Consider the following 14913-nt stretch of genomic DNA (forward strand, 5'->3'; position numbering starts at 1 on the left):
CCATTAGGGCTTCTCAGATCTCCAGCTGGTCATTAATCTTTTGACCCACCTCTCCACACTCCGTTTCCCACTGCACATTACTTGTACTTATTTCACAGTATTTAATCTTTGATTGTGGTTACAGATGTGTCAGCTAAACCATCAGATCAGTGGTTCTCAAATCGTGGGCCCCAAACCAGCAGCATCAGCAGCATCTGGGAACTTGTTAGAAACGCAAATTCTCCGCTCAGTCAACCTACTGAATCAGAAACTCTAGGGCGAAGCCCAGTACTCTGTTTTGATGAGCCCTCCAGGGGATTCTGAGGCACAGTGGAGTCTGAGAACCACTGCACTAGACGGTAAATCCCCCGAGGGCAGTGGCGAGGATTAAGATTAATTCATCCCAGCTCCAGAGGCCTGGCCTGAAACAGATAAGAGTACCAGTGGAATTTCCCAAAATAAATTTCCCAGGGTCACACCAAGTTAGCAGCTGAGACAAAACCAGAACTCAGGTTACCCTAAATATCAGCCCAGAGTTCTTTGCAGCACGTCCACAGTTGGTGATAGGGAATTTAGACTGCTTAAATCCATGCATAAAAAGCTACATGGAATAGGAACTGCACTTACATTACCTAATAATGTCAGATTGTACAATAAACAAATCAGGTCATTTTCAATCTGTCATCTTCAAAATGATGAATTAGTTGATCTGGCCAAGAAGGTTTATTTAGAGACGCCCTGTCTGCATGAAGTGAGAAATCCTACAGGAACTGAAGAATAAGCAGTCACTGAATGCGTGTTCTTCAAACTTCTCGTGGGACTCACTATTAACAAGTAAATTATGCACACAGAATGATTTTTAGAGGCAAACTCAGAAGCTTGTCTTTTTAAAAACACATTATACTATATTGTGGATACCTTCCTCTTGAATGCATGTTTTTTAAGTAAGCAGCTTTTGACCAAAACATATGCAAATATCCTAATAATATGAAAAAACTGACATGTACCGATGTGAATGTTTTTAAGTTTCTCATTTATTTTGAGTCTCCTATTGACTAAAGTTGGCTAAATTTTGGAGAGTTCATTCCTTTTCTCTCAATCTTTGGAGTTTTTAGAGGCTTATTAGTCCTTAAGTGCTGTTCTTTCTTATGAGTTTTGTGATGGCTGTCATGTGAGAATAGTAAAACCCGTTCTCCATTTTTTCATGACTTATTTGTAAAATGAGAAATAATAGGTAAATGTAAATGTCACTGACTCTTAAAATGTGAAACCTAAAGAAACTTTAAAGGGAAGGAAAAAGCACTCAGGCCACTGAACCCAGGTAATACCCACGCTTGCGTAGTAAGATTGTCCTACTGTTGTATAATCATGCGGATGAAAAATACTGCCTGCCATATCAGTAAACAAAGGATGTGGCAACCATCGAACCAGCAGGGACTGCAGCTGCCCCCAGCTGTGCGCCCTGAGGGGATTCAGGATGGAGAAAAGCAGGATACAGGCCCTAGATAGTGAAGGTGTATATCAAAGGAATAATATCAATGAGCCCAGACTTTCGCATCTTCCCATACATAGAAAAGCGCTAAATTCATTAACTTGAGCTGTCTGGTTTTCTTTAATTAACAGTAATCTTTTGATGTTCCGTTTGATGTCCCTTACCTCTTCAGAGTAGTCCCTCAGAGCTAGCTGAGAGGCTGTCTTTGGGGCATAAGTCCTCAGTTTTGCCGCCAAATAAAACAGAATGCTCAACTTTTAGGTTGTGTATTTTTTCCAGTCGACAATCAGCAATAGTAGGAAAATGAGTTGGATTGAGATCAAAGTGAACTGATTAAAATGCTGAGGGGTGTGATGCAGAACTAAATGATGAGGGTGTTTTCAATGAATCACGATCACTTAAACATCCTTTACTAATATAACTCTAAAGCCATTTTTTGCAGCATTAAGCAATGGATCTACACTTTGAAGAAAATCAATACTCTATTTTGGGCAACAATGTCCTCCAGGCCTACGCTCTGAGGAGAAGAGGCTCCAGGTGGCTGGTGAGCCCAGAGACCAATTCAGGACCTACTTCCAGCTGAGGGAGTCACCATCCTCTCTGCCCCAGAGCTGTGCTATCTCTCTTGCCCTGCATCAGCTCTGGGGGCTATGGTGAAGAGGACCCCAAAGGCAAAGAAGCCCAGGCCTTATCTGAAGCCATGCCCCTCCCTCCCTGCCCCAGACCCAGAGTGGCTGTGAGCCACAACAAAGAAGAGAAATTACATTCATCATTTCTAGTCATTCCTGCTCAAGGAACATATGGTCATTTTAAGTTATGGATAAATTTCATAGCCTTCCTGAGCCAGTGGCCCAAGGAAATCAAGGTGTAAGAAAACTTTTACTGTATAGAAGTCATCAGATTAAAGGTCTATGACTCAGTGAATCAACAAATAAATTGAGAAAAAAATCCTGGATGGTATCAGGAGTAGGTGTCCGTCAACACAGGCACTGGTTTGATGGGAAAGGATGAAAGTGAAATGTGTGCTCTGGCTGTGTTAAAATAATTCTAATTACAGTCAATTAAGTGAGGTGCTTATCCTTTATGCTTAACTTGTGCTTAATTACCATGCAGTATAATAATGACTTCTCAACATGTTCTAAATTAATACTGTATCCTTTATTTGATTGTAACAGAAAATTCTTCACACCTATCTGGCCAGATCTCAAGGTCCAGCTCTAGGCATATTACCTGATCTTCTTGGGAACTGACCCATAGGCTAGAGTTTACTTTGCCATTGATGGTGTCAGTCATGCTGGTGATAGAGACAGAGTAAAGGGACAAAGTAGGTGATTAAATAGTTAATCCCATTAGGGGATTGTAAGTAGAGAAATAAGTATGGGAGACCCCTGTAAGTTAATGATCACTCAAGAAAGCAGGTTTGCTTAACCACAAAACCAAGCAGACTTACTTAGCAACAAAACCATGCAACAGAAGTATGAGACATGCCCCAAAACAATAAAACAATGGTGGAAAGAGACCCATATCCTGCCCAGTGAGGTCAGTAAGTTAATGATTCCTAGGGCATGCTCCTCTGCACGCACTATAAACAAAAATATAAGGAAAAGGTGACATTATATTATACTAAAACCTGAAATGATTTACCATATTTTAGTATATGTTACCGCCTTTTGGCTCATTTCCATTGTGCCATGACAGTCCCAGTTTGACCATGTAGGGACAAGAAAACTCCCCTGCCCGAAGCGGAGAAGGAGCTGATGATAGAAGCCTGATGCCTACTCAAGAAATAGGAAGAAGGTGGAGTACTGAGTCCTCCGTGGGGCATCAGAACAGTAGGGCTGCTTGGGGAATCCACCACACACTAAGCCACCAGCAAACACCTGACTCAGAAGCATCTTCCTGGCCCAAATGGTCTCCAAGTATAATTATCTACCCACAACTTCAATTAAAAAAAAAAAAGAGGCACTTCCCTGTGACTAAAACCACTCCCTAAAGTATTTCTGTGTGTATGAACTGGCACAGAAACAAGAACACTGAAAAGCACTGCACTTTAGAACAAAATTGACTAATGAAATACAAGAGAAAATCTAAAACACTAAGAGAAGTAAAGGGAATGAAATATTTTTAGGATCTTTCTCTCCTCTACTTTAAGTCAGTTCAATGAGCATGTTGGGGTCAGCTATACATTAGACTTTTAAGTGCTTTAAAAAGAGGTGATACTCCCTCTTGTGAGAGCACCAGAATTACAACTAACTGCTAACAATCATCGACAGGAAGACACTGGAACTCACCAAAAAAGATACCCCACACCAAAAGACAAAGGAGAAGCCACAATGAGACGGTAGAAGGTGTGCAATCACAATAAAATCAAATCCCATAGCTGCTGGGTGGGTGACTCACAGACTGGAGAACACTTATACCACAGAAGTCCACCCACTGGAGTGAAGGCTCTGAGCCCCACGTCAGGCTTCCCAAGCTGGGGGTCCGGCAACGGGAGCAGGAATTCCTAGAGAATCAGACTTTGAAGGCTAGCGGGATTTGATTGCAGGACTTTGACAGGACTGGGGGAAACACAGGCTCCACCCTTGGAGGGCACACACAAAGTAGTGTGTGCATCGGGACCCAGGAGAAGGAGCAGTAACCCCATAGGAGACTGAACCAGACCTACCTGCTAGTGTTGGAGGGTCTCTTGCAGAGTTGAGGTTGGCTGTGTCTCACCGGGAGGACAAGGAAGCTGGCAGCAGAAGCTCTGGAAAGCACTCCTTGAGGTGAGCCCTCCCAGAGTCTACGATTAGCCTCACGAAACAGCTGGCGTAGGCTCCAGGGTTGGGTCGCCTCAGGCCAAACAACCAACAGGGAGGGAACCCAGCCCCACCCAACAGCAGGCAAGCGGATTAAAGTTTTACTGAGCTCTGCCCACCAGAGCAACAACCAGCTCTACCCACCACCAGTGCCCCCCATCAGGAAGCTTGCACAAGCCTCTTAGATAGCCTCATCCACCAGAGGGCAGACAGCAGAAGCAAAAAGAACTACAGTTCTGCAGCCTGTGGAAGGAAAACCACATTCACAGGAAGATAGACAAGAGGAAAAGGCAGAGCGCTATGTACTAGATGAAGGAACAAGATAAACCCCCAGAAAAACAACTAAGTGAAGTGGAGATAGGAAACCTTCCAGAAAAAGAATTCAGAATAATGATAGTAAAGATGATCCAGGACCTCGGAAAAAGAATGGAGGCAAAGATCGAGAAGATGCAAGAAATGTTTAACAAAGACCTAGAAGAATTATAGAACAGACAAACAGAGATGAACAATACAATAACTGAAATGAAAAAATACACTAGAAGGCATCAGTAGCATAATAACTGAGGCAGAAGAACAGATAAGTGACCTGGAAGACAGAAAGGTAGAATTCACTGCCACGGAACAGAATAAAGAAAAAGGAATGAAAAGAAATGAAGACAGCCTAAGAGACTTCTGGGACAACATTAAATGCAACAACATTCCCATTATAGGGGTCCCAGAAGGAGAAGAGAGAGAGAAAGGATCCGAGAAAACATGTGAAGAGATTATGGTCGAAAACCACATATTTAAAGTGACAAAAGGGAAGAATCTACAACCAAGATTACTCTACCTGGCAAGGATCTCATTCAGAATTGATGGAGAAATCAAAATCTTTACAGACAAGCAAAAGCTAAGAGAATTCAGCACCACCAAACCAGCTCTACAACAAATGCTAAAGGAACTTCTCTAAGTAGGAAACACAAGAGAAGCAAAGGACAACAAAAACAAACCCAAAACAATTAAGAAAATGGTAATACATTTTTTTTTAATATTTATTTGGTTGCACCAGGTCTTAGTTGTGGCAAGTGGGCTCCTTCAGTTGCGGCTCAAGAGCTCCTTAGTTGCGGCTCACCAGCTCCTTAGTTGTGGCATGCGAACTCTTAGTTGCAGCATGCATGTGGGATCTAGTTCCCTGACCAGGGATTGAACCCGGGCCCCCTGCATTAGGAGCGCAGAGTCCTAATCACTGCGCCACCAGGGAAGTCCTGGTAATACATATTGATAATTACATTAAACGTGAATGGATTAAATGCGCCAACCAAAAGACACAGGTTCACTGAATGCATACAAAAACAAGACCCATATATATGCTGTCTGCAAGAGACCCACTTCAGACCTAGGGACACATACAGACTGAAAGTGAGGGGATGGAAAAAGATATTCCATGCAAATAGAAATCAAAAGAAAGCTGGAATACCAATTCTCATATCAGACAAAACAGACTTTAAAATAAAGACTATTACAAGAGACAAAGAAGGACACTACATAATGATCAAGGGATCAATCCAACAAGAAGATATAACAATTGTAAATATTTATGCAACCGACACAGGAGCACCTCAATACATAAGGCAAATGCTAACAGCTATTAAAAGAGGAAATCGACAGTAACACAATAATAGTGGGGAACTTTAAGACCTCACTTACACCAATGGACAGATCATCCAAACAGAAAATTAATAAGGAAACACAAGCTTTAAATGACACAATAGACCGGATAAATTTAATTGATATTTATAGGACACTCCATCCAAAAACAGCAGATTACACTTTCTTCTCAAGTGCACACGGAACATTCTCCAGGACAGATCACATCTTGGGTCACAAATCAAGCCTCAGTAAATGTAAGAAAATTGAAATCATATCAAATGTCTTTTCTGACCACAACGCTATGAGATTAGAAATGAATTACAGGGAAAAAAAATGTAAAAAACGCAAACACATGGAGGCTAAACAATACGTTACTAAATAACCAAGAGGTCACTGAAGAAATCAAAAAATACCTAGACACAAATGACAATGAAAACATGACAATCCAAAACCTATGGGATGCAGCAAAAACAGTTCCAAGAGGGAAGTTTATAGTGATACACTACTACCTCAAGAAACAACAAACATCTCAAATAAACAATCTAACCTTACACCTAAAGGAACTAGAGAAAGAAGAACAAACAAAATCCAAAGTTAGTAGCAGGAAAGAAATTATAAAGATCAGAGCAGAAATAAATGAAATAGAAACAAAGAAAACAATAGCAAAGATCAATAAAACTAAAAGTTGGTTCTTTGAGAAGATATACAAAATTGATAAACCATTAGTCATACTCATCAAGAAAATGAGGGAGGGGACTCAAATCAATAAAATTAGAAATGAAAAAGAAGAAGTTACAACAGACTCCGCAGAAATACAAAGCATCCTAAGAAACTACTACAAGCAACTCTATGCCAATAAAATGGACAACCTGGAAGAAATGGACAAATTCTTAGAAAGGTATGACCTTCCAAGACTGAGCCAGGAAGAAATAAAAATATGAACAGACCAATCACAAGTAATGAAATTTAAACTGTGATTAAAAATCTTCCAACAAACGAAAGTCCAGGACCAGATGGCTTCACAGGTGAATTCTAGCAAACATTTAGAGAAGCGCTAACACCTATCCTTCTCAAACTCTTCCAAAAAATTGCAGAGGAAGAAACACTGCCCAATTCATTCTATGAGGCCACCACCACGCTGACACCAAAACCAGACCAAGATACAAAAAAAGAAAATTACCGACCAATATCACTGATGAAAAAATGAAAAAATGCAAAACAAAATACTAGCAAACAGAATCCAACAACACATTAAAAGGATCATATACCATGATCAAGTGGGATTTATCCCAGGGATGCAAGCATTCTTCAATATATGCAAATCAATCAATGTGATACACCATATTAACAAATTGAAGAAGAAAAACCATATGATCATCTCAATAGATGCGGAGAAAGCTTTCGACAAAATTCAACACCAATTTATGATAAAAAATCTCCAGAAAGTGGGCATAGAGGGAACCTACCTCAACATAGTAAAGGCCATATATGACAAACCCACAGCCAACATCATTCTCAATGGTGAAAAACTGAAAGCATTTCCTCTGAGATCAGGAACAAGACAAGGATGTCCACTCTCAGCACTATTATTCAACATAGTTTTGGAAGTCCTAACCATGGCAATCAGAGAAGAAAAAGAAATAAAAGGAATCCAAATTGGAAAAGAGGAAGTAAAAGTGTCACTGTTTGCAGATGACGTGATACTATACATAGAGAATCTTAAAGATGCCACCAGAAATCTACTAGAGCTAATCAATGAATTTGGTAAAGTTGCAGGATACAAAATTAATGCACAGAAATCTCTTGCATTCCTATACACTAATGATGAAAAATCTGAAAGAGAACTTAAGGAAACACTCCCATTTACCATTGCAACAAAAAGAATAAAATACCCAGGAATAAACCTACCTAGGGAGACAAAAGACCTGCATGCAGAAAACTATAAGACACTGATGAAAGAAATTAAAGATGATACCAACAGACGGAGTGATATAACATGTTCTTGGATTGGAAGAATCAATATTGTGAAAATGACTATACTACCCAAAGCAATCTACAGACTCAATGCAATCCCTATCAAATCACTAATGGCATTTTTTACGGAACTAGAACAAAAAATCTTAAAATTTGTATGGAGACACAAAAGACCCCGAATAACCAAAGCAGTCTTGAGGAAAAAAACGGAGCTAGAGGAATCGGACTCCCTGACTTCAGACTATACTACAAAGCTACAGTAATCAAGACAATATGGTACTGGCACAAAAAAAGAAATATAGATCAATGGAACAGGACAGAATGCCCAGAGATAAACCCACGCACCAATGGTCAACTAATCCATGACAAAGGAGGCAAGGATATACAATGGAGAAAAGAGTCTCTTCAATAAGTGGTGCTGGGAAAACTGGACAGCTACATGTAAAAGAATGAAGTGAGAACACTCCCTAACACCATACACAAAAATAAACTCAAAATGGATTCGAGACCTAAATGTAAGACCGGACACTATAAAACTCTTAGAGGAAAACATAGGAAGAACACTCTTTGGCATAAATCACAGCAAGATCTTTTTTGATCCACCTCCTAGAGTAATGGAAATAAAAACAAAAATAAACAAATGGGACCTAATGAAACTGAAAAGTTTTTGCAAAGCAAAAGAAACTACAAACAAGATGAAAAGATAACCCTCAGAATGGGAGAAAATATTTGCAAACAAATCGACGGACAAAAGATTAATCTCCAAAATATATAAACAGCTCATGCAGCTCAATATTAAAAAAACAAACAGGGCTTCCCTGGTGGCACAGTAGTTGAGAGTCCGCCTGCCGATGCAGGGGACGCGGGTTCGGGCCCCGGTCCAGGAAGATCCCACGTGCCACAGAGCAGCTAGGCCTGTGAGCCACGGCCACTGGGCCTGCGCGTCTGGAGCCTGTGCTCCGCAACAGGAGAGGCCACAAGAGTGAGAGGCCCACGTACTGCAAAAAAAAAAAAAAAAAAAAGACACATGCACCCCAAAGTTCATTGCAGCACTATTTACAATAGCCAGGACGTGGAAGCAACCTAAATGCCCATCGACAGCCGAATGGATAAAGAAGATGTGGTACATACATACAATGGAATATTACTCAGCCATAAAAAGGAACAAAATTGGGTCATTTGTAGAGATGTGGATGAATCTAGAGACTGTCATACAGAGTGAAGTAAGTCAAAAAGAGAAAAACAAATATCATATATTAACACATATATGTGGAACCTAGAAAAATGGTAAAGAGGAACCGGTTTGCAGGGCAGAAATTGAGACACAGATGTAGAGAACAAACGTATGGACACCAAGGTGAGGAAAGTGGCAGCGGGGTGGTGGTGGTGGGATGAATTGGGAGATTGGGATTGACATGTATACACTAATATGTATAGAATGGATAACTAATAAGAATGTGCTGTATAAAAAAATAAATAAAATAAAATTCAAAAATTCCAAAAAATAAAGGTGAGATACAAGTTTACATACAGTTTATTAAATTATATGCTTTACTAGAGAAAAAAACTGCACATAGGAGATTGGTTGTAGAAAACAGAAGGCGTAGAAGACAGATGGGGGGATTCCTGTAACAAATCTACCATTTTTCCAGCAGTGAGAAGAATAGTACCTTGAGTAGCATTTTCAAAGTTTCTATTTAAGAAAAATCTGAAGACAAAAAGGACAAAAATTATTCCTAAATCCCTGTACGTTATTATACTTCCTAAGGAGTTTTAGGAAGACAGATGAGTGTAAATCACCATATAGGTGATCTCAGCAATAATTCAAAGAACTGAGTGCAAACTCAGTACACAATGGGGGGAAGAAATGCCCTTGACCTCTACCACTCCCCAAAAAACATAAAGATTTATATCTTAATTTCACTCCTGCAAAAAATAATGGAAACAAAATGATTAAATCCTAAGTGGTAACTTGCTTTTCATTGTCCCAAATAAATAAATGCATAAATAGGACATTTAAAGGAAAAATAGAGGGAAAGATAAATATATGTATATTTATTTTTATATAAATAATTATTACATATCATAACATTATATAGAAAACTATATATATAACTCTCTATATATGAACAATATTTTTTTAACATTTAAAACAGCAGAATGTTTTTGTTTGAATACAATCTTTAAAAAGCCAAATATAAGTAAATAACATGGTACTGGGTTATAACCCACAGTTTAAGATAAATATCCACGAGTCCATACTGATATATACAAATAATTGAATAAATAAACAAGTGGGGATGAAAAGACAAATCTGCCATGCTGAAGAATTCCAAATCATTTATGCAGCTGCTTGTCCCTACCGAAGAAGTGGAGTATAACTCGCCATCTCAATAGCGTGGGCTGTGCGGTGTGACCTCCTTCCAAAGAGTACAGTATTGGGAGGGGAGGAAAGAGTAACTTCACAGTGGAGGAACCTTCCAAACACTCCCTCAGGCAGGTGATCAAAGTCAACATCACTAGTGATAAGTCATGTTGTTGGTGTGTACTCTTGACATGTGATGAGACCACCTCTGTGGTCTTCCTCTCAAAACTCATAACCCCAGTCTATTCATGAGAAAAACATCATGAAAATTCTAATTGATGGACATTCTACATGATACCTATGGGGTACCTAACCAGTACCGCTTTAAACGGTCAAGGTCATCAAAAACATGGAAAATCTGAGCAACTGTCATAGCCCAGAGGAGCCTAAGGAGACATGATAACTAAATGTAACATGGTATCCTGGATGGGATCCTGGAACAGAAAAAGGACATTAGAGAAAACTGAGGAAATCTGAATAAAGTATGGACTTTAATAATAATGCATTAGTATTGGTTCTTTATAACAAATGTGCCATCCCAGTGTAAGCTGTTAGTAAGATAGGAAACCATAGTTTACCCTGTATACCATCTTTGCAACTTTTCTATAAACCTTAAACAAAAAGTTTATTTTTAAAAAGGTAAATATACAAAATCATGTTTTTTTAATGATTTGCTTTTATTAAAAGTAGAGTTCAGAGAAGCTCCAGAGCCCTGCTCTCTATATCTCTGACCCTATAGGGACTTCCCTGGTGGTCCAGTGGTTAAGACTCCACACTCCCAATGCAGCCGGTCCGGGTTCGATCCCTAGTCAGGGAACTAGAGCCCACATGCATACCGCAACTAAAAGAACCCTCATGCTGCAACTGGAGATCTCAAGTGCCACAACTGAGACCCGGTGCAGCCAAATAAATAAATAAATATTTTTTGAAAAATCTTTAAAATATATATATCTCTGACCCCACCCGCTGTTCCAATCCTAGCTTGCCTCTCTGAAACCCAGAGCAGTTTGAAATCACTATCATGAAAAACTGGGACAAGTTACCATTACAAAACACCAGCCCATTTCAGGCAGCCTAGCAGCATTGAGCTGCGTGACTTCAACTGACTGTATTAGACCACAAGCTCTATGTGGGAACCACATCTTAGCCACACAAGCGCATGCTGAGCGCTCTGCTGACAAAACACTCTGCTGACAAACTCACCAGCACCAGCATGAGCAGCAGCATTGCAAACACAAGGTGATGGCTTTCACTGCCAGCCCTACTGGCCTTTCTTGGCCACAGATCTGCAAAAATTACTTCCCCATTCGTCAAGTCTGTTCCCTGTGAGATCAGATAGGACAAACCTCTCCAACATGCCCTTCTGGCCTCCTGGAGTCTTACAGAGTGATGCACACTCCCCCCCCACCCCCATAACCCCACCCAAACACCACCTCCGGTAGAACTCAAAAAAGGAGGGAAACAGGAGATTCCGAAAATCGATCAGGTTTATTTTATACTACTTTCATGTTTAACTGATCCATTTTATCACAGATTAATCACCCACAGGACAAATGGGTACAGTTGAATCAAGCCCTTACACTCTCTCTGCAAATGAAAGTTAACATTCACACAGAGAGCAAAAGACTTTGTTTCCCATCAGTTGAGAGTGGCCATTGTTCCAAACGGCAGTAATATCTCAGCAATGAATCTCTGTCATGAAAGTAACATCTGTGGAGTCAGGAAAGAACTATTGCGAAAACAGATGAATCACTTGGGAACTCAGGGTTCACACTAACATCACATACTTATGTAGCAGTTTGGAGAGGCATTCATTTTACAAGTAATTAGTGAGCACACACTACATGCCAGGCAAATCCTAGCTCTCGTGGAGCTTATGTTCTTATGTAGGAAACTCAATATTTAAGAGAACAAGACATGAAGAAAAATTCATAGTGATAAGTGCTGGGGTGAAAATCACCCACGGTAAAATGCTAGGATGATGAGGCTGTGGGCGAGGTAATACGGACGGATCGGGGAGGCAGATTTTATGGTCGGGAAAGACTTGCCAGACAGGTAATATGTGAACTTTTTGTCACTGACCCAAATGTCAAAGAGATGCAAGCCATGCAAAGACTTGGGAGAAGGGTGTTCCTAGCAGAGGGAACGGCACAATGCAAAGGCCCTAAAATGGAACCAGGTTGGTGTGTTCCAGAAACAAAAACCTCCTGACAATCCCCAGAGATGGGCAACTGTAGTTCAGAAAGGTGAAATCTGAGGCCAACGTGGAAATAAACCCAGCACAGCCAACGGCCCGGCTAGTCTCCAAGCACCACGCAGAGCTGTGTCCTTAGCTGGGAAGCTAAGCCCCAAAAGCACTGAGTGCGGGGAATCAGGCCCTCATCTGAGAAACACGTGCATGGGGCAAAGAGGCAGCCTCTGAAAGCTGTTTCACAGGAAGAGAATTTGAGGCCAAACATAAAAATCAAGACTCCTGTGCAATGTGGCCAGGGCCCAGCAGCCCAAATGACTTGATACTATACAGGGCACATGAGGCCCCAGGGCTGGGCAGCGAGCGCCCACAAGGGCCAAGCAGGTGCACCGGAGGATCGTCAAAACCCAAAGGGAACTTACTATATACTGCACTGAGTCTCCCCCACCCCAAGAATCCCAATTTAGTAGGTATGTGACAGACCTGGGAATCTGAAGTTAAATAAGTTCCCAGGTGATTCTGTTTAGCCAGATCTCAGAATGACTGTGATTGGGAGTGAGGAGAGGGCAAGCTTGTCCTGGAGGGGAAAGTTGAGTCTAAAGAATCCTATCTCTACAAACGAACAGAATCAAGGACTGAAGTGAATGCAGTAAAAGCATTTGGTATAACTCAGTGTCCACTCATAATTTTAAAAATTATTTAAAAAGAAAAAGAGAAGTAAAATTTTATAGTCTAATAAAGATTATCTAAAAAATGTATAGCTTATATCATTTATGGAGAATTTGAGAGTATTCTCCTAGGACTAGGAATGAAACAAGATTGACAGCTATTACCACTTATCTTCAATGCCATTATAGATGTCATATTTAATGCAATTAAACAAGGAAAAGAAAAAAATCTTCTACAAGTTGGGAAGAAAAAAAATAAAGTGAATGCAGTTGAAATAAAAAAATATATATATATGAAACCAAAACTGTACCAGCTAATAGGAAAATACAGTTAAGAACACTGTGTAACTAGGTGTATTCCTTTCCCTCCAGCCACATCTCCAAATTCAGGAGACATTACCTTTGTTTTCAATATAATGTATTCAGTGTAAGTTTAAAATCTAAATTTAGGCTATATGATGTTTCATAATGTCATGTTTAACATTGGCTCGTGAAATTCCTGAAAATTTGAAACCAGCTCTCAGCATAAGCCAGTTCCTGCGTACCACTGGCAAAAGCTTTTAAAAAAAACAGTCCACTGCCTTTCCTTTCCTTTCCCTCTTCAGGTCTTAGTCTTCTCTTCCCTACAATCAATGTACAGCCTTCACATCTGCTCCCAGGAGCCCCACGGTTCCAGCTGCTGAGGGGCAGCTGGTGCCAGGAGGTGGGCGGGGAGGGGGATGGGAGGAAGCAGCTGGCTCACTGGCCCCATCTAGGACTCATCAAGAATGCCTGTGCTTGGGGTGTTTTACATACTGGGATTTCACACAAGAGCTCATTCAGAAAAGCAGTTCTGGGGGGCAGGGCGGGGAACAGTAACGACAATGTTTTTCTTCACGTGTGAAAAGTGCTGGTCTAGGTTATTGACACACGTCCATCCATGATGGTGCAGATACGTGTTACCCACACCCTAATAAAGCTGGTGGTGCCAACGATGCCCTCCTCCAATCTAATGTAAAGCTGAAGAACGTGATGGGAGGGATATTTTTCCAACACAGCACGTGCTAGTTCACTCTCACCTTGAGAGTGCACTCTATTCTTAATTCTAAATACATTTTTAAAATACACCTCTAGGGCTTCCCTGGTGGCGCAGTGGTTGAGAGTCCGCCTGCCGATGCAGAAGACGCGGGTTCGTGCCCCGGTCTGGGAAGATCCCACATGCCGCGGAGCGGCTGGTCCTGTGAGCCATGGCCGCTGAGCCTGCGCGACCGGAGCCTGTGCTCCACAACGGGAGAGGCCACTACAGTGAGAGGTCCGCGTACCGCAAAAAAAAAAAAAAAAAAAAAAAAACACACCTCTATACAGGCGCTCCTTGGTAAAGAGCAATGAATCCTGCTTCTACTAAATGCCATCCTATGCTTATAAATTAAGAAAAATCAAATTTTCTACCTAATGTCAAAACACATACCCAAAAAGTATGACTGTCAACGGCATACAGTCCATTCTCCCTAGTTGTAACCAGCTCTGCTGCCAGAAGTCTTCCTACTGCTTCTCATCACTGGGGTCTCACGGAATGTCATTCTCACTCAAGAATTCCTCCCGGGCAAAATTAATTTCTCCCTCGTCCACATTCCCATAGGGCCCCACCTCCATGTCTCCTCCAGCAGTGATTCCAGTTTGCTTGGTTATTTATGGATGTCACTCCTGCTGGATTTGGGGTGGAGCAGGGAGGGCGATGTGAAAGAGGGGAACCTAAAATTTACTGTGTCATTTCTATGTTCTAGGCTCTACGCTAAATGCTTTACAGGCATCGTTTCCTGTGGTCCTCACAATAA

General features: G+C 40.9%; 1 protein-coding gene across 8 annotated transcripts in view; it reads right to left on the reverse strand.

Annotated features, from left to right (window-relative positions):
- Positions 1 to 14913, reverse strand: part of PLD1 (phospholipase D1) — a 203633-nt gene that overhangs the window by 180836 nt on the left and 7884 nt on the right. Inside the window, exon 1 of one of the 8 annotated variants that reach the window (XM_067738036.1) lies at positions 4140 to 4262. The exons of the other annotated variants lie outside the window; for them this stretch is intronic. The gene's annotated coding sequence lies outside the window, so the exon portion shown is untranslated. Of the gene's footprint in view, positions 1 to 4139; positions 4263 to 14913 lie in introns of those variants that run through there. 8 annotated transcript variants of the gene reach the window in all.

This window comes from Pseudorca crassidens, chromosome 5 (genome assembly GCF_039906515.1).
Source record: "Pseudorca crassidens isolate mPseCra1 chromosome 5, mPseCra1.hap1, whole genome shotgun sequence".
In the NCBI taxonomy this organism is placed as follows: domain Eukaryota; kingdom Metazoa; phylum Chordata; class Mammalia; order Artiodactyla; family Delphinidae; genus Pseudorca; species Pseudorca crassidens.